General features: G+C 39.7%; 1 pseudogene; it reads right to left on the reverse strand.

Moving 5' to 3' along the window:
• Positions 1-14,660: 14,660 nt before the first annotated feature.
• Positions 14,661-18,732, reverse strand: LOC101612317 (annotated as a pseudogene).
• Between the last annotated feature and the right edge of the window lie 923 nt (positions 18,733-19,655).

Raw genomic sequence — 19,655 nt, forward strand, 5'->3', positions numbered from 1 at the left:
CATTTACACATCTTCAGCCTCAGTAGATAAATGCTGGTGCATCTAAGATAAATTTACTCATCCAATTAAGTATTTGTTTACTGAGCACCTGCTATATACTTCAGTGAGAAAATTCCCTCCCTCATGGAGTTACATCCTACAGTGGAAAAGTACACAGGCCAGTAATTAAATATATAATACTTCATGATATGGTAAGCACTATACAAAGAAAACAAAACAGAATAGGGAAAATAGTTTAAGGGGAATAGGCCAAGGATAGGAATTGGAATTGTTAATAATTTATACAGGGTTGTCAAGAAAACCTTCTTTGATGACATTTGGTTAGAGTTCTAAAGGCAATGATAAAGCAAAATATTCAACTGTCTGAGAAAACAGCATTCCAGAGAAAGGCACAAATGCAAGGTCCTTACTTTAAACAATACACTTGGCATGCTTATAGCATACAGGATAGTGTGGCTGTAACACAATAAACTAACAAAAAGAAGTATGCCAGGACTTGGGGCTGAAAGGGAAAAAGAAAAAAATAGATGAAGTCTTAGGCCTTCATGACCCCACAGTGAATACTATAACCCCACTGAGGAGGGCCCACAGGGGTAACAGGAGCGGGAGTGACGGGGTAAAATAGTATAACCTATTTTATATATATATATGTATAAAAATTAATATATATAATATATTAATTTTGTTTTACATATATATATATAAAACAAAATTAATTTTTTATAAAAAAACTTTCCTCTAATCAGTTGCTTTTACTGTGTGTTTGTCCAAGCAACAAAAAGGTAAGTAATACACCAACTAAAGTAACTATCCCAAACTGAAACTTTGTACTTTAAACAATAATTCCCCATTTATCCAGGAATGGTGGTACATACCTTTAATCCCAACACTTGGCAGGCAGAGGTAGGAGGATAGTCGTGAGTTCTAGGCCACCCTGACACTACATAGTGAATTCCAGGTCAGCCTGGGATAGAGTGAAACCCTACCTCAAAACACCAAAAATAATAATTCCCTACCTAGCTCTCCTCCATCTCCAGGCCTGGAAGCTACTTTCTTCATTCTATATCTACAAATTTGACTACTTGGTTACCTCATATAGAAAAAACTACATGAAGACCCATGAGCGCTTCAGTCTTAACATAAGTAACATGGGAATTCTGTGGAGGGCTTAATGCAGAGGAAAAGTATGATCAGACTTAGTTTTTCTTAATGTTGGTCTTACTAATATGAATTATACACAAACAAGTAGCAGGGTAACCAGGTAGAAGGCTATTGAAATCACCACAGATGAGAGAAACAATAACTGAGAAGTGCATATTATTATGAAAGTGATACAAAAGTAACCAGATGAGACAAATTATGAAGGAGAAGCTACCAGAGTTTACTGATGGACTGTTCACTAAGTGAGTGATTAGGAAATGAGAATTGTCTGTTCCGTTCATTTGCCCATTTATTGACTGGGTTATCTTGTAAATTGTTTTTTATTGTTTTAGTTCTTTGTATACTCAAGACATTAATCCCCCATCAGATTAGTAAGTAGAAAAAAATTCTCTTTTTATTCTGTAGTCAAAATTCACTCTGGCATTTACTCCTTTAGTGTGCAGAACTTTATAATTTCATATGATCTCATTTGTTTATTCTTACTGTTATTTTTTGAGTTTTTGCAGTCTTATTCAGAAGAGAAGTTCCTTTCCTACATCTATATAATGAACAGTTTTCTGTAGATTTCTTCTGGCACTTTCAAGGTTTGGAGCATTACATTAAAACATTTAATTCATTTTAAGTTTATTTTGTATAATAAGAAAGTTCTATTCTTCTATATATGAATATCCATTTTCTCAGCACCATTTGTTAAGGAAGTTGCTATTTCTCCAGTAGTTGTTTTCAGCACTCAAGAGTCATATAAGCTGAAGCTGAGTGGGGGTTTATTTCTGGGTCTTTTTATTCTATTTCATGTCTGTTTTGTGTCAGTAACATTGTATTTTTTGTTACTATGGCTCTGTAATATAATTTGAAGTCAGGTACTGCTGACTGCCTAACATAAGACATTTCTATCATATCTGCAAGGGCCAAGTAAGCATTACAGAGAAAATGATGAATTAAATATGAGTGCTAGTCTCACTCCAAACTTAAAACATCCTCCAGGGAGATGGCAACAGACACTGATGAGACTCAACATCCATCAAAGCAAAAAATCAGACTGCTGAGAGCCCAACACTAAAGAAGACTCTCATAGCATGCCCACCATGGTTCAGGGAACATTGAAAAAGAAGGGGTAAGAAGAATGTAAAAGCCACAGGGTGGAAAGGTTTACTCTGAGATATCCCCCCACCACACACACACACAGACTGGTATATTCATGACTCCATAGTGATTACAAATAACCCCACTGAGGAGGTCCCTTACTGGAGTGGAAATGGGAAAGAGAACACGATAGTGTAATCCATGGTAGGAAAAGTGTGGTAGCACAGCTCAGTCCATATCATATCATAATGCTGGAACCCAACTTGCTTGCTCCATTTTACCCTTTGGCTCTGTCTGATCCCCAGCACATAGGATAATCCTTCCCACGTTCCCTTCTCTGATAATCCTGTCCACTAAACAAGTGTCACAGACTCTCCCACAGGTGCTCTTCACTAATTCCTTAGGCATTTCTTTTTAAAATATTTGTATCTACAAAGAGAGAGAGAGAAGGAGAGAGAGAGTACATATAGATAAACCAGGGCCTCCTGCTACTGCAAACAAACTCCAGATGAATGCACTACTTCATGCATCTTTCTTGATATGGATGCTATGGAATCAAATCCAGGACTAGGCTTTTCAATCAAGTGCCTTTAATGACTGAACCATCTCTCTAGCCCCCTAGGCAATTCTTAATCTAGTAAAACTGAACATCAAAATTAGCAGTGGATATCAAGTTCATTGGCAAAAGATTAATCTTTGCACAGACTAAGTCTGGGAACATGAAAAGACTGTGTACCTTGGGTGGAGCTCCTAGAAAACTAGGAACTCGCAGCTTCTCCAAAGATTTCCTGATAAACAAACAATTCATGAACTGATGGAAACTCATGATCTGTCTTATGCTTAAATTCTCAGAACTCTGACTGCCTGAAACTGAAAAGAAGCTGCAAATACCATCAATATAGGGAGCACCCTAGTGCATCACCCTCACCCTCCATTAAATCATATTTTGTGTGTTGCGTGTTCATTTCATGTCCACTGGTTCTGTTCACTGGCAACAATGAACTATCACAAATCAATCTTTTATATGTGTGTATGTATGATGTACTGAGTTTCATTAGGGTTGCATGCTGGAGCATGGATGAGCAGTTATTTACTGGAGCATGCATAACTTTACTGGCTAAACATGATCCTATATTCGGTATGGTTTGGTGTTGTTGCTGTAATAATTAGTGGTATTGGGGATTGAGTCTTCATAAGTATCTGCTCAAAGAGAATAAATAAATAAATAAATCCAGAAGAGATACCGAAGCTAACAGATATCAAATCACACCAGAGAAACACAAGAAATGTGAAAAGGCAAGGCAACATGACTTTTCCAAAAGAGCTTAACTCTTCACGTACTGAATTCAAATGTGCTGAAAAGGTACATGCTGCACGAAGATTTCAAAAGCTAACTAGTACAATTACTTATGACCACAAAGAGGACATTCACAAAAAGATAGCAAAGGAATAGGAGCAAAACCAAGGCACACCATTTGCACTCTGTCCCAGGGAAGTAACTGGTTCTTAGTCCTAGCTCTTTCTCGTACAGTGCCCTCTGTGATGTGTTTATTATTGCAAAGTTGAAAGCCACACAGAGCAGAGCCAAAACATGAAAGGAGCTTTAACACCTAAATCTCTAGTTGGAGGAAAGCCACTCTTAATCCAAAACATCTGTTTGGATTACACTGAACAAGAAATAACATCTATTTGACTAAGCCTCTAGTGAGCAGTATTTATCTGTAAAACCAGTATGACCCCAATACATTATTCAAGAAAAGTTTGTAGTATTATCCTCAAAGATTCATGCATACCTATCTTCTAGATGTATTCTTAACTACTACATTTTGATGCTATTATATTTAGGCTTTTGTTATATTTTATCACTCTTTGTTTCTAGTTCAGAGACATATAATCATTTCTTGGATTTTATATCTAGCAATACTCATAAATTCTCTTAATTCTAGTAATATCTATAGATTAATTACAGTTGTCAAAGGAGATGACCATGTCTCCCACAGTAACCCTTCTGTATCTTCGCCTTCCCTGTTTTACCATACAAGCTAGGCTCTGCAGATGGTGTGGTGGTGGCTTGAGATATGAAATGTCACCCATAGCCTCACACTCAAATCCCGTGGGTGGAGAATTTGGGAAGTGGAGCTTTTTTTGAGGAGGTTTGTCATGGGAGACATACCTGAGGTCTCTTAGTCTAGCCCATGGGATTCAGAGCTAGGTCACTCAGACTACGTTCCTGTGGCTGTGACAAGATGTAAGCCAGCTTTCTGATCACGTCATGCTTTCCCCACCATGGTGAAATGTCCCCTTGAAACTGGAAGCCTGAAATAAACACTTTTCTCACACCAGCTACTTCTGGTCAGGTATTTTTGTCCTGCCAAGAAGAAGGTAACTGCCATAAAAACATTGTGCTGAGGAGTGGGGCCATTTCTGTGATAACCCTGACCAAGTGGTTTTTGGTCTTTTGGACTGGTTTATGGGAAAAATATGTAAGGATTTGGAATTTTGTACTAGAGAAGCCTTTCAGTGCCATAAGCAGACTTTGTGGGCTTTCTAGTGAAAGTCTGAAAGATCTAAATGCAGACAGAAGGGTGGACTATGCAGGCTTGTCTCATGAGGTTCTAGAGGGAAGAAAGGACTTTGCCCAGAACTGGGCTAGAAGCTGTGTTTTGCCCATGTCCTGAGAACTCAAGCAAAGTTAAGATTAAATGTAATACACTGCTGGGCAAAGTGGCACATGCCTTTAATCCTTGGGAGGCAGAGGTAGGAGAACTGCCATGAGTTTGAGGCCACCCTGAGACCCCATAGGGAATTCCAGGTCAGCCTGGGCTAGAGTGAGACCTTACCTCGAAACAAAAAAAAAGTAATACACTGCCCTGGCATGGTGGCACATGCCTTTAATTCCAGCACTCAGGAAGTTAAGGTAGAAGAATCACTGTGAGTTTGAAGCCAGCCTGGAGATATAGAGTGAGTTCAAGGTCAGCCTGAAATAGAATGAAATCATGCCTCAAAAAAAAAAAAAATATATATATATATGTATATATATATATATATATATATATATATATATATAGAGAGAGAGAGAGAGAGAGAGAGAGAGAAGATATATATATATATATATATATATATATATGGCTGGATACATGGCTTAGTGGTTAAGGTCCTTGCCTGCACAGCCAAAGGACCCAGGTTAGATTCTCAAGGACCCACATAAACCAGATGCACAAGGTAGTCCAAGCATCTGGAGTTCATTTGCCATGGCTGGATGGCATGGCACTCCTATTCTCTCTCTTTCTCTTGCCTCTTTCCCTCTATTTCTCTCTCTCCCTCCCCCCCTCCCTCCCTCCCTCCCTCTCTCTCTCTCCCTCTCTCTCTCTCTCTCTCACTAATAAATAAATAAAAATAAATTTAAAAAAATCTAAATATAACTGATTTCAAGTTATACCAAAGGGCTGGAGAGATGGCTTAGCGGTTAAGTGCTTGTCTGTGAAGTCTAAGGACCCCGGTTTGAGGCTCGATTCCCGAGGACCCATGTTAGCCAGATGCACAAGGGGGCGCACACGTCTGGAGTTTGTTTGCACAGGCTGGAGACCCTGGCGAGTCCATTCTCTCTCTCTCTCCCCCCACCCAGCCCTCGCTGTCTGTCGCTCTTAAATAAAAAAATAAAAAAATTTTTTTAATTATACCAAAAGTCCATAATAATAAAAACAGCATGCTGCTGGCATAAAAAAAACAGGCACATTGACCAATGGAATATAATTGAACATCCAAGTTTGAGTTCAAGTAACTACAGCAACCTGATCTTCAACAAAGGGGCAAAAAATATGCTCACTGGAACAAAGACAGAATTTTCACCAAATGGTGGTAGAAAAACTGGATAGCCACATGTAGAAAATTGAATTTGGAAGCCCTCCTCTCACTTTGCACTAAACTCAACTCCAAGTGGATCAAGGGCCTCAATATAAGACCTGAAACTCTAAATCTAGTAGAAAAGAAGAACACACCAAGAAATAGGCATAGAAAAAGACTTTCTGAACAAGATTCCAGTAGCCCAGGGAATTAGACAAACACTTAACAACTAGGACCTCATGAAAATAAAAAGCTGTTATACAAATAAGCAAACCATCAACAAGGTCAATAGACAACTTACGGAATGGGAGAAAATCTTCCCTGGCTATACCTCTGACAAAGGCTTACTATCAAGAATCTACAAAAAACCCTAAAAACCTGAACAATAAAAAATCAAGCACCCCACTTAAAAAATGGGGCAGGGGGGCTGGAGGAATGGCTTAGTGGTTAAGGCATTTGCCTGCAAAGCCAAAGGACCCAGGTTCAATTCCCCAGGACCCACGTTAGTCAGATGCACAAGGGGGCGCACTCATCTGAAGTTTGTTTGCAGTGGCTGGAGGCCCTGGTGTGCCCATTCTCTCTTTCCCTCTTTCTCTGTCAAATAAATAAATTAAAAAAAAAATGGGGCAGGGAACTTAACAGAGACTTCTCAAAGGAATAAATACAAATGGCATTAAACACCGAAAGAGATGTTCAACATCTCTATTCATCAGGGAAATGCAAATTAAAACAACTATGAGATTCCATCTTATTCCAGTCAGAATAGCAACTATCAAAAAGTCAAACAAGGGGCTGGAGAGATGGCTTAGCAATTAAGGTGACTGCCTATGAATCCTATAGACCCAAGTTCAATTCTCCCGTGCCCACATAAAGCCAGATGCACAAGATGGTACATGCACCTGGAGTTCACCCAGCACTCAGGAGGCAGAGGTAGGAAGATCACTGTGAGTTCAAGGCCTCCCTGAAACTACATAGTAAATTCCAGGTCATCCTGAGCTAGAGTGAGACCCTACCTCAAAAAATTAAAAAGTAAAAATAAAAAAGTCAAAAAATACAGATGGCATATAAACATCTAAAAAAGTGTTCTACACCATTAGCCATCAGGGAAACACAAATTAAAACTACTTTGAGATTCCATCTCACTCCTGTCAGAATGGCTACCATCAAGAAAACAAATGACAATAAATGTTAGTGAGGATGCAGAAAAAGAGGAACCTTTCTATTCTGTTGGTGGGAATGTAATCTGGTACAACCATTGTGGAAATCAATGTGGAGGTTCTTGAGACAGCTAAAAATAGATTTACAATATGATCCAGTGATAGCACTCCTAGGCATATATCCTAAGGACTCTTCTCACTACTTTAGAGACACTTGCACAACCATGTTTATTGTGGCTCTATTCACAATAACTAGGAAATGAAACCAGCCTAGATGTCCCTCAACAGAATGAAAAATAAAGATGTGACACATTTACACAATGAAGTTCTATCTAGTGGTAAAGAAAAATGAAATTATGAAATTTGCTGGGAAATGGATGGATCTGGAAAGGAACATACTAAGTGAGGTAACCCAGGCCCAGAAAGCCAAACATCACATGCTCTCTCTCATATGTGGATCCCAGCTACAAATGTTCAGACTTGTGTGTGAGCTGAAACCAAAAATTCAGTAACAAAGGCCAGTAAGCTAGAAAAAGGCTGTAAGGGAGGGAGGAGAAGGAAGGATTTAAGGAGATGGTATTGTATATATGTAAGTAGAAGAACAGATTACAGGAAGGGGAATGGCCTAAGTGAGGTCAGCGGAAGAGATTTAGTAAAAGAAGGGTGGGGGGAGGGTCAATTAAAATTCAAGATATTCTGAATAAGACATATGAAAGCCTACTTCTTTGGATAATGGCACATCCAGAAGCCATAGAGTGCTACTAGAAAATTTTCAGTGACAGGAACAGGATACCTACCAGTGAATTGTTGGCCAGGGAGATCCCCCTTGCCTCCAAAACATTAAGGCTATTTCCAAAGCCCTTGGTTTACCATGAGTAACAGATGGCAAGATCCTACTGCTGAAGACGTCACACGCCTGGGCAGCAAGGTCACTGAAAAAAGCTGGTGCTGAGCTGAAAACCTTCTCCCTGTAGACCAGCCAACTGAAAGCTGGAAAAAGCTGCACTGCATGCAGCCCTTTGGGAGACAGACGTCATCAGCGGTTAAAAAAAAAAAAAAGTGAGCCGGGCGTGGTGGCGCACACCTTTAATCCCAGCACTCAGGAGGCAGAGGTAGGAGGATTGCCATGAGTTCAAGGCCACCCTGAAATGACAGAGTTAATTCCAGGTCAGCCTGGACCAGAGTGAGACTTTAGCTTGAAGAAAAAAAAAGTGGGTACTAGACACCTCAAGTTTGGCCAGACAAGCCAAATGATCAAATGGGTACAATAGTGACATGTTTGCTCTGGGGGAAACCAACTGCGCTCTAATTGGACAGGAGGCCCACTCTATAGGAGGTAATACATGCCTTACCAGTCAAACCTAATAAAAAGTCTATGGCAGGGGAAGTCATGAGCTTTAGGGGTATAAAGCCTGCTCTTATCTGGCTAAAAACATGTATTATTCTCACCAAACTGCCCTGAAGACACTACACTTAAGGTTCATATTCATATATTAATGCTACTGTCACTTTTGATTAGAGAAGCTTCTCTTTTCAGATGGCAATGACCACTGGGATGACCAAAAAGGCAACATAGTGCTGAGAAGAAGGGACGGAGGAATGTCCAGCATTGAAACATCTCTAGCACGCCCTCCAAGGCTCAGGGACCATTGTGGAAGAGGTGGCGGAAAGCATATAAGAGCCAAAGGAAGGGTACCACTCCTTACAATGCAACTGTCCAGAAGAAATTGACCTCAATATCCATGACCTTGCAGTGCCTAGCAATACCTTCACAAGACCCCCATAAAAGGAGAAAAAGACAATGACATCAAAATAAAATACAGACTAATAGAGAGAGGGCAGGGGTATGATGGAGAGCAGAGTTGTGAAGGGGAAAATGGGAGAGGGGAGGGAAATATCATGGTTTATTGTCTGTAAGTATAGAAATTGTCAATTAAAAGAAAAGCCAAGTGTCTCTCCTGAAAGAGACAGCACATGCTGGTGGGGGTGTAGGGAAAGAGGAACCCTCACCTACTGCTAGTGGGAGTGCAAACTGGTACAGCCACTATGAAAATCAGTATGGACAATCCTCAAAATGATGACAATAGAACTATCATTAGATCCAGCTACACCTGTTCTGGGCATATGCCTTAAAGACTCTAATATATACCACAGAGACACTTACTCAACCATTTTCACTGTTGCTCATTTCACAAGAGCCTGGAACTGCAATAAACCAGATGCCCACCAATAAATGAATGATTAATGAAGATATGGTATATATATATAATGGAGTTCTACTCAGTGATAAAGAAAAACTAAACAGTAAAATTTGCAGGGAAAATGGAGAGACTTGGAAAAATCATTCTAAGTGAGGTCACAAGGGCTTAGAAAGATAAATGCCACATGACCACTCTCATATGCAGCTCCTAACATGGTCCAGCATCAGGTAACTGTTAACTCTGAATAAATATCAACAATGTAGACATGGTATTAGAATGAAGATAAAAATAAAAGGGAAATAGTGAGTAAAGGGAGAAAGGGCTATTGGACAGCAAGTCAATAATCAGCAGAAAGAAAAAGAAAGAAAGAAAGAAAAAAGGAAAGAAAGGAGAGAGTAAAGAAAGAAAGAAAGGAGGGAGGGAGGGAAGAAAGAAAAGAAGGAAGGAAATAAAGGAGGGAGGAAAGAGAAAAGAAGGAAGGAACAGTATGAAAAGGCCTACAGGGTAGAGGAGGGGGCTATACAAAACTAAGGGCAACATGAATCAGTCCCATAGAAATCTTCTTCTAGGATACCACTCTACAACTCATTACCCTCAATAAGGGGGAGAAGGGACCCAAACAGAAGAGCTCCATAACAGGTGGAGAAAGCCTAACCCTAAAACCATGTAGTCTGGCTGGTAATTCCCAATGCCAGAATTGGGATCCCCACAAAAACAGTGAGCTGTTGTTCAGTAAGACATGAAGTCTCCAAAATAATACAGGCCATTACCAAAACACTTGGTTACCTGCAAGAACTAAAGGGTAAGTCCCTATTGCTGAAGACACCACAGCCTATAGCCATAGGACATCAAGTGATTGTGCTGGAAGTGAGAGGTAATCCAGTTCCCTCCTGCATAGCCTTCATAGTGCTGCAAAGTGCTATGAGAGCTGCTAGAGAATAATTATTGCCAACAGAATGAATAAGCAGGAGACTCTGCCAGTTACAAAATCAATCAGCAGATCAAAAACTATACATTTGTGCAATAGTGGCACATGGCTGATGTCGGTAACCAACTGCTCACAGATTGGACATGAGAAATTCTCAGTGGAGGAGAACTCATATCTGGCTGTGGGAGCCAAGCCAAATGCCCTAGAACAGGAAACCAGTAGGCTCCAGAGAGAACCTCCATTGCACTTTAACTAAGAATAATATATATATATATATATATATATATATATATATATATATATATATATATATATATATTCTAATAACTAGACTTATCCCCTTTTATTTAAACAGTTCTCACTTTTAGTTGGAGAATCTGTTCTACATTACAGATGGAGGAGAATACTGGGGAGAACAAGGATACATCAGTACATCAAGAAGAGACAGCCAGCTGTCTACCAGGAGATGGGTTACTTCCACTTCATCTGCTTAGGCCCAGAAGTCATTACAGACTTTGGTCATTACATTGCACAAATACTGCTCTCACAGCTAAACTGAAAACCTGTTCCAGGGAAATGGTGACAGACACTGTTGTTACTCAAACATCATCAAAACAGACACCCAGAGTCTACAGAGAAAGCAACACTAAATCATATCCCTATGTTGCCCACCAAGGCTCAGGGAGCATTGCAGAAGAGGAAGCAGAAAGATTTCAAGAGCTTTAGGGTAGACGGGAGTAGCCTGAGACACCATGATTCTTACATTCCTGAAAACTAGGACCTCTTGGTTCCCATGATGAATACCAATAACCCCACCAAAGAAGACCCTCAGCAGAAGTGGGGTGGGGGAAAGGGGTGGTCTTTTGTAAAAAATAAAAAATAGGGGCTGGAGAGATGGCTTAGCAATTAAGATGCTTGCCTACAAAGCCAAAGGACTTAGTTTTAACTCCCCAGAACCCACATAAGCCAGATGCACAAGGTACATGTGTCTAGAGTCCATGTGCAGTGGCTAGAGGCCCTGAACAGTCCCCCCCACCCTCCCTCTCTCCCTCTCTCCCTCTTACACTCTCTCTCTTTCAAATATAAATAAAATAAATCAATAAATTAAAAATCTCAATAAACAAAACTAATAGACTGCTGTGTTTGGTGGAAGAAACATGAGCAGGTGTAGGTCCCTGGCATTGAGACTGCTTCAGGGACAATTTTTTTTTAATATTTTATTTATTTATTTATTTGATAGAAATATATAAATAGGCAGGTAGAGAGAGAGAATGGGTGTACCAGGGCCTCCAGCCACTACAAACAAACTCCAGATGCGTGTACCCTCCCCCCCCCCCCCGCGTTCATCTGGCCTACATGAGTCCTGGGGAATCAAACCTGGGTCCTTTGGCTTTGCAGACAAGCACCTTAACTGCTAAGCCATCTCTCCAGCCCCTTCAGGGACAATTCTTTAAGAGATTAGCACCATGAAGGATGGGTTAGCTGTTCTGTATTAGGATAACAGGAGGAGTACTGACTCTTTTTAAAGGAGAGAGCCTGAAGAAAGAATGCTTACAGGGTCTCCTGTTCCTCAAAGTTGAACTTGTCCCCCCCTGTATTAACAAGTGTGTTTTCCCACCTGGTACTGATTTTGGAGGTATGACAAATGCAGGAGAGAGGGATCAGGAAATGCACATGGTTCTGGAGATGGCCACTGAGTGATGTTGAGCAGGGTTGCAGTCCCTGTATGGAGACCGTGTTCAGCTAAGAAGATGAACTGTAGGTTGCAATAGGAACACCAGGATTTTGGAGCTGCTAGGACTATGAGGCAAGGAAATATGCTGACTCAGGGTGGGTTTTCCCAGGCTGCAAGCAGCACTGCTAGAGGAGTGGAGCTAATCAAACATTTTGGAGCCTAGGTGCCAGGTATGGAGCTGTAGGTTTTGATATTTGTCCTGCTGGTTTTTGATCTAGTATTGGTTCAATATTACCTTGCTATGCCTTCTTTTTGCAATAGAATGTTTATTCCAATATGTGTTAGAAGTACACAACTTGTATTTTATTTTACAGGGCTCAGAGTTAAGACACTACTTTAAGTCTCAAATGAGACTTTGGACTTCTGAATAGTGCTGGGACTAGTAAAGACTATGGGACTTTGAAAATTCGACTGAATACAATTTGCATCATGAGATGACCATGTCTGTGAAAGCCTGATAAATGTGTTGGTATGCGAAATGTTCCCTCATAGTATCATGGGCTTGTGATTAAGCCTCTTACCTCCATCCCCAACTAGCAGAGCCTTTGGGAGGTGTGTCCTTGCTCGAGATAGTGTGTCACTGGGGGTAAACCTTGAGGTTTATTAGTCCACCCCTACTGGGTGTTTACTAACTAGCTCACTTAGATTATGACCACCCAGATATATGACAACATGTGAGCCAGCATCCTGCTCATGCCACACTTTTCCCACCCTGATGAAACTTCCCCTTGAAGCTCTGTGCTTGAAATAAACCCTTTCCTCCCATCAGCTGCTTACAGTCAGTTAATTTTTGTTCTGGCAATGAGAAGGTAAGTGTTACAGATGTAGTGCAGAAATATAACACACATCACCCATATCTAATTCTTAAGAATAAAATGAATTCTTTATTACAACACTGTGTGTTATTTCAGTTGTGGTTTTGGGAGTATCATATCTATGATGGAAATCCCTTTTAATTCCAGATCAAGGGGACATTTTGTCATGCATGGATTTAGAAATATATCAAATAACATTTAAGCACTTTCAGTTTTGTCAGGGCTCTTAGATTGTTGTTAACTGAACCAAACACATGTACCAGCTTTGCTTGAGTTCAGGGTTCTGGCTCTGTACAGAAAATCAATGTCCATGCAAGTATCACTGCCCACCTACAGGGACGGTACTGTAATTTGTTCATGGAACAGCATGGGTGATAATCTGACTACTGCTGTTGTTAGGATTAATAAACTTACTTTGTATATGATCTAGGAAGTTCATAAAATCTGCTAATATCCATATTACAGTTTGACAGAATAACTTGTTCATTTGCAAGCAGAATAAATACCAGACCTTTCATACTTCTTGACAATCCTGAAAGACATGTCATAATAAGACACTATATATTGTTTGCCCTGGCCTGCCCTGTGGGAATATTCCACATATTCCATGACAAAAACATTGGTGGCCATATTTTGACCAATAAACATGGATAAAAGTAATAGGGGGTGCTTCTGGGAAGAAGACTTAACTAGCTGCATATGACTTGTCTACTTTTCTTCTGCCAAGGTAAATAACAATGTGTTAATTATAAATTGGCCTATCAGCCCATCTTTAGGAATGAAGAATATAAATACATTAACAGGTGACATATAATGAACATGCAAAATTAGTATAAAATAAACCCATTTGTTACATGCTATTGATCATTTGTAATTAGATTTAGTAATTTGTAACTAGCTTAATTATTCCAGGCTGGTACATATTTTACTACTTTTCTTCTAATTTATTTGGACTTACTCTTGCTTGCTCAACTGTGTGCCCCCCAAATTTACATGCTGAAACTCTAATTCCCAGTGTGATTGGCTATATTTGATGTTGAAAACTATTTGGAAGTATGTTTTAGGCCGGTTACTGGAACTATAACAAAATTCCTGAGATAATTAACTTATAAAGAGAAAAGCGGGCTGGAGAGATGGCTTAGCAGTTAAGCGCTTGCCTGTGAAGCCTAAGGACCCCGATTCGAGGCTCGGTTCCCCAGGTCCCACGTTAGCCAGATGCACAAGGGGGCGCACGCATCTGGAGTTTGTTTGCAGTGGCTGGAAGCCCTGGCTCACCCATTCTCTCTCTCTCCCTCTATCTGTCTTTCTCTCTGTATCTGTCACTCTCAAATAAATAAATAAATAATGAACAAAAAATATTTTAAAAAAATAAAGAGAAAAGCCTGGGGCTGGAGAGATGGCTAAGTGGTTAAGTGCTTGCCTGTAAAGCCTAAGGACCTCAGTTTGAGGTTCAATTCCCCAGTACCCACATAAGCCAGATGCACAACATGCATCTGGAGTTCATTTACAGTGGCTGGAGGCCTTGGTGCACCCATTCTCTCTTTCTCTCTTTCTCTCTCTCTCTCACTCTCTGTCACTCTCAAATAAATAAATAAAATAAAATCTTTAAAAAATTTTTAAAAGAGTAAAGCTTTATGTCAGCTCACAGTTTTGGAGGTTCCTGTCCATTATTGTCTCCTTTCTCTAGGTCTGTGGTGACACACTCTGTGTTTGGCATGAATGGCAAAACAAAACCATCTACATCTTGAGCTAGGGTACAGAGAATAAAGAAAGAGTCCAGTTTCCCACAATCCCAAGCACCATCCTGGGGACCAAACCATTCATATATTCATATCCAGCACATGTTGGAGGGATATTCAACATCCAAATTATCTTAGGCCAGAGAGTGGGGTTTCACCTTAAAGGCTTGGGTATGCTGATAAGAAGACATCAGTTCTCTTTATCCACATGGAACATACAGCAAGCCAGGGAGAAATCCCTCACCAGAAACAGAACTCTGCCCTCCCTGATCCAGGACTCCTGACCTACAGGAATGAATGTGAGAAATAAATTTGAAGCCACCTAACCCATAGTGACTAAGAAGACTAAAGGCATTTCCACTGTCCTTATTGCTAACTTCTCAAACTGCACACTTAGCTTTGCAAATGTATTTACTTGGTGCTTTTCCTCTTCTCTACACATTTCAGATTATAAAATGTCTTGCCTATCAATGTAGGTTAGTACAAGAGTCTTTCTTCAATACATACAAGACCCTGCATTCAATGTTCAATAATGTTAAAAATAAATAAGAGCTGCAGAGATGACTTAGCAGTTAAGGCACTTGCCTGCAAAGCCTAAGAGTCCATATTCAATCTCCCTCCAAATCCCACATAAGCCAGACACACAAAGGTGCCACAAGTGCAAGATTGCACGTGTGCACTAGATGGCACATGCATCCTGAGTTCAACTGCAAAGGCTGAGGCCCTGGCATACCAATTCTCTCTATATATATCTCTCTCTCTCAAAATTATTAAATAAATATATAAATAATAAAACACATAGCATGTTAGATAAGCACAACTTTACATCAATATTTATAACCCTTAAATTTTGAAAACTACCTTTTATTTTTTGGCTTTTCGAGGTAGGCTGTCACTCTAGTCCAGGCTAACCTGGAATTCACTATGTAATCTCAGGGTGGCCTCAAACTCATGGTAATCCTCCTACTTCTGCCTCCCAAGTGCGGTACTTGCAGGGGTTTTAAATTGTTAATATCTGTTTCAATATCATCATTCTCAATATTTTGATCTAGATCATCCTCATTTCATTTTCAGCTTCTAAATCAATATCATCATTGTCATCACTTTCACCTACTACGTCATCCACTTCAGCAGATAAGCTGTAGAGCTGGGCCACAGGTTCAGCCATGGGAATGACTGGCAACTGAAAATGGAAAGAACTTTTAATGGTTGGGAGCAGCAAGCAATTTTGGAGAAAACACTTCCTCATTATCAGACTGGCAGTGTTGAGAAGAGAATCAACAGTCTTGTTTGCCAAACATTCTTGTGAAGTGTTACATAACATTTTCATCCCATTATCATCAATAAATGCTTTCTTTCCAACTTGATGTTTGTAACACTTTTCAAGCTCTGTAAAATTCCTTTCTAAATGAGCATGTTTCTATGCTAACTAGCATGGTGGTGTCAATCAACATAAATTGTTAAGACCATTTGAATATATCCTCTGTCTACAGCTCTCCTGGCATTTGTTTTTGATTTTAGCAATGCATCAAGAGTATCTAAAGCAACCTTCATGAGACCCAAATTCTTCTTACTAAATGGTCCAATGATTTTAAACATCAGTTCCACAATTCCACTTTTCCCTAAAAATACTGAATTTGCAGAGTTAGCAGAGAATTTTTGTAAAAGCTGAAGACAAGGTAAAACTAAGCAATGGTTGTGCAAGAGTTTCACCAAATTCAGAGTAATGTTCACAGCCCTGATAATTCTAGCTTTCACTCCAAACTTTTTATCTTTTGGTCCAATCTTCACAAGACTAGAATGAGTCTGTACCATCACCTCCTCATGTAGGGGAATCTTTGCTGGCATTCATAAGTAGTATGTAACAGTATGAACCTCCTTCAGCTACTAAGAAACTTGCTCTTCACCCTCCACCAGTGGATACCAGCTCAGTAAGAACTTAAGACATTAAGTGTAGCCTGAAGATCTTTCATGTTCAGGCATGGAGACAATGCTTGTTCCTCCAGCTACACAGGAGGCCAAAGCAAGAGGGTCACTGCCTTGGGCAACTTACTAAGACTCAATCCTTGTGTCTCTAATGTAAACAGTAGGATTTCTACTCCTGTGAAATATTTGGATGTCATTTCTCTCCTTGTTTTTTCTTGACTTTCAGCCAAATGAAGAATTTTTTTTAATTTTTTATTTATTTTTATTATTTATTTGAGAGCAACAGACACAGAGAGAAAGATAGAGGGAGAGAGTGGGAATGGGTGCGCCAGGGCTTCCAGCCACTGCAAACGAACTCCAGACGCATGCGCCCCCTTGTGCATCTGGCTAACGTGGGACCTGGGGAACCAAGCCTCAAACCGGGGTCCTTAGGCTTCACAGGCAAGCGCTTAACCACTAAGCCATCTCTCCAGCCCCAGATGAAGAATTTTTGATGGAACATTTCTGGCAGTATCTGATTCTATAGAGTTAGTATGTTCTTCTCTAACTGAGCCAGAAGACCCACAGTTCGACAATTATCGGCAAGGTTTCTCTCTGGTATCACTTTTAACTTTTCATCTTGAGTGACTTCAAATCATCACTAGAGATAATTGGCTTGGCATAAGGCACTGGTAGAGAGTGCTTAGAGCCACCACACCAGTGTTGTCATACAAACCTTGATGGCAGGAGAGATGGAGGCAGCAAAGATTGCAATCCTCCACCCCTACAAATTTCTTAATGACAAGGATCATTTTTTAAAGATCTGCATATGCCTAGAGTGAGTGTTTATATCTATCTAAGCATCTCTGTTTAATAAATACATGTTGAATAGACCTAAGACACTATGGGGAAAATAACAGAAAAAAATGCCAAAAAGAAAATGTCTTAGCTGGGCCTGGTGGCGCACGCCTTTAATCCCAGCACTCGGGAGGCAGAGGTAGGAGGATCACCAAGAGTTCGAGGCCACCCTGAGACTACATAGTGAATTCCAGGTCAGCCTGAGCCAGAGTGAGACCCTACCTCGAAAAACCAAAAAAAAAAAGAAAAAGAAAATGTCTTAAAAAGACAATGACATCAAAATAAAAGAGATACTAACGGAGAGAGGAAGGAGATATGATGAAGAGTGGAGTTGTGAAGGGGAAAGTGGGGGAGGGAAGGGAATCATCATGGTCTATTGTCTATAAACATAGAAGTTATCAGTAATAAAATTATACATTAATAAATAAATAAATAAAACTATCTAAAATAAAATATCTTAAATCATTTTAAAAATATTTTATTTATTTATCTATCTATTCTGGTTTGTTGAGGTAGAGTCTCACTCTGGCACAGCCTGACCTGGAATTCACTATGTAATTCAGGGTGGCCTTAAACTCAAGGTGATCCTCCTACCTCTACCTCCCTAGTGCTAGGATTAACAGCATGCGCCACCACACCTGGCTTTATTTATGAGAGATAGAGACAGAGACAGATAGAGAGAGACAAAAACCGGGGCCTCTAGCTATTGATAATAAACTCCACACGCATGTGCCACCTTGTACATCTGGCTTTATGTGAGTACTGGGGAATCAAACTCCAGTCTTTAGGCTTTTCAGGCAAGCACCTGAACCACTGAGCCATCTCTCCAGTCCTTAAGTCATTTTTAGAACAAGGTTGGAGTATATATGTAATTTTTTTCCTGATATGAAGATTTTTATTGTATACATATTTATGATGAAATCTAACTTTTAAATTGAACAAGTTATAATCAGAAATAAAAAGAGCAATATTAATGTACTATTTTTCAAAATACTTTGACGTATTATAACTATTAGCACCCTTAGCATGCATGTTTTCCATTCCACATTAAAATGGATAACGTCAATTTTCTCTTTTTTTATTAATTAGTTTTGTACTCAGTGAATACAGTCAATTTGGTACCAAATTTGATAAATAATACAATACAGATATACAAACACTTCCGAAAGGAAGCTGAGTCTGATCTGAATGCCTCAACCCTGCAGTCTGTGCTATGACCAAAACTAGTAAACACCAAAATTTCTCTGGACTTCAGCATTTGTTTGAAGTCTAAAACAACTCATTTTACCTAAGAAGACAATGGGCATGCCTATGGTTACCTGGTAGGAAGTCTGAATTATAGGTGAGACTTATAATTCACAGAAACTGAACTAGATCAAAGCCATATAACAAAATTTTCTGTCACAATGGAAATGTTCTATATATGTCTGGCTTCTAGCCATGGGCTTTCTGAGACCTCAAATGTGATAGAGACTAAATTATCCTAATATCTGTTAATTCAACTACAACTTTATTGATTTAATTATTGAAATAGGGTCTGGTTATGTTGGCAAACCTAATCTCGAAATTGTGGGCTTGAGCCAGAGAGATGGCTTAGCAGGTATGGCATTTGCCTGCAAAACCAAAGGACCCAGATTCAGTTCCTCAGTACCCATAAAGCCAGATGCACAAGGTGGTGCATCTGGAATTCATTTGCAGTGGCTAGAAGCCCTGATGTGCCAATTCTCTCTGTCTCTCTCTGTCTCTCTGTCTTTCTCTCTCTCCCTCTCTCTGTGCTTCTTTCTCTCTTCAAATAAATAATGAATAAAATATTTTTTTAATTGTGAGCTCAAGCCATCCTTCCATATCTGCCTGCCAAATGCTTGGTATTGCAGGCATATGCCACTGTACTCACATTAAATTCAAATGGAAATAGCTATGTGGAGTCTAGTGACATAGTTGGTTCTCTCTCTCTTTTTCTTCAAAGGTGCTTTATTTGATAATTTGAGTCTTTTCTTTGCAAACTATTATTCACTTATGATCAATTACTTATCAGGCTGCAGGTTTTACTGCTGAATTTTACTTTTGAGAAAAATTAATAATCTTTAAAAACTAGCCAAGTAAAACTGAGAGTGACTTCAAGGATTGAAGCCTCTGTCTCAAATTACAGCTTAGTGATTTGGAATGAGAGTCATAGCATTACTGCCTCCTAGCTCATGAATCTAACCTCGGATCCTGTGCGCTACGTGAA

The sequence above is a fragment of the Jaculus jaculus genome, chromosome 3 (genome assembly GCF_020740685.1).
Source record: "Jaculus jaculus isolate mJacJac1 chromosome 3, mJacJac1.mat.Y.cur, whole genome shotgun sequence".
In the NCBI taxonomy this organism is placed as follows: domain Eukaryota; kingdom Metazoa; phylum Chordata; class Mammalia; order Rodentia; family Dipodidae; genus Jaculus; species Jaculus jaculus.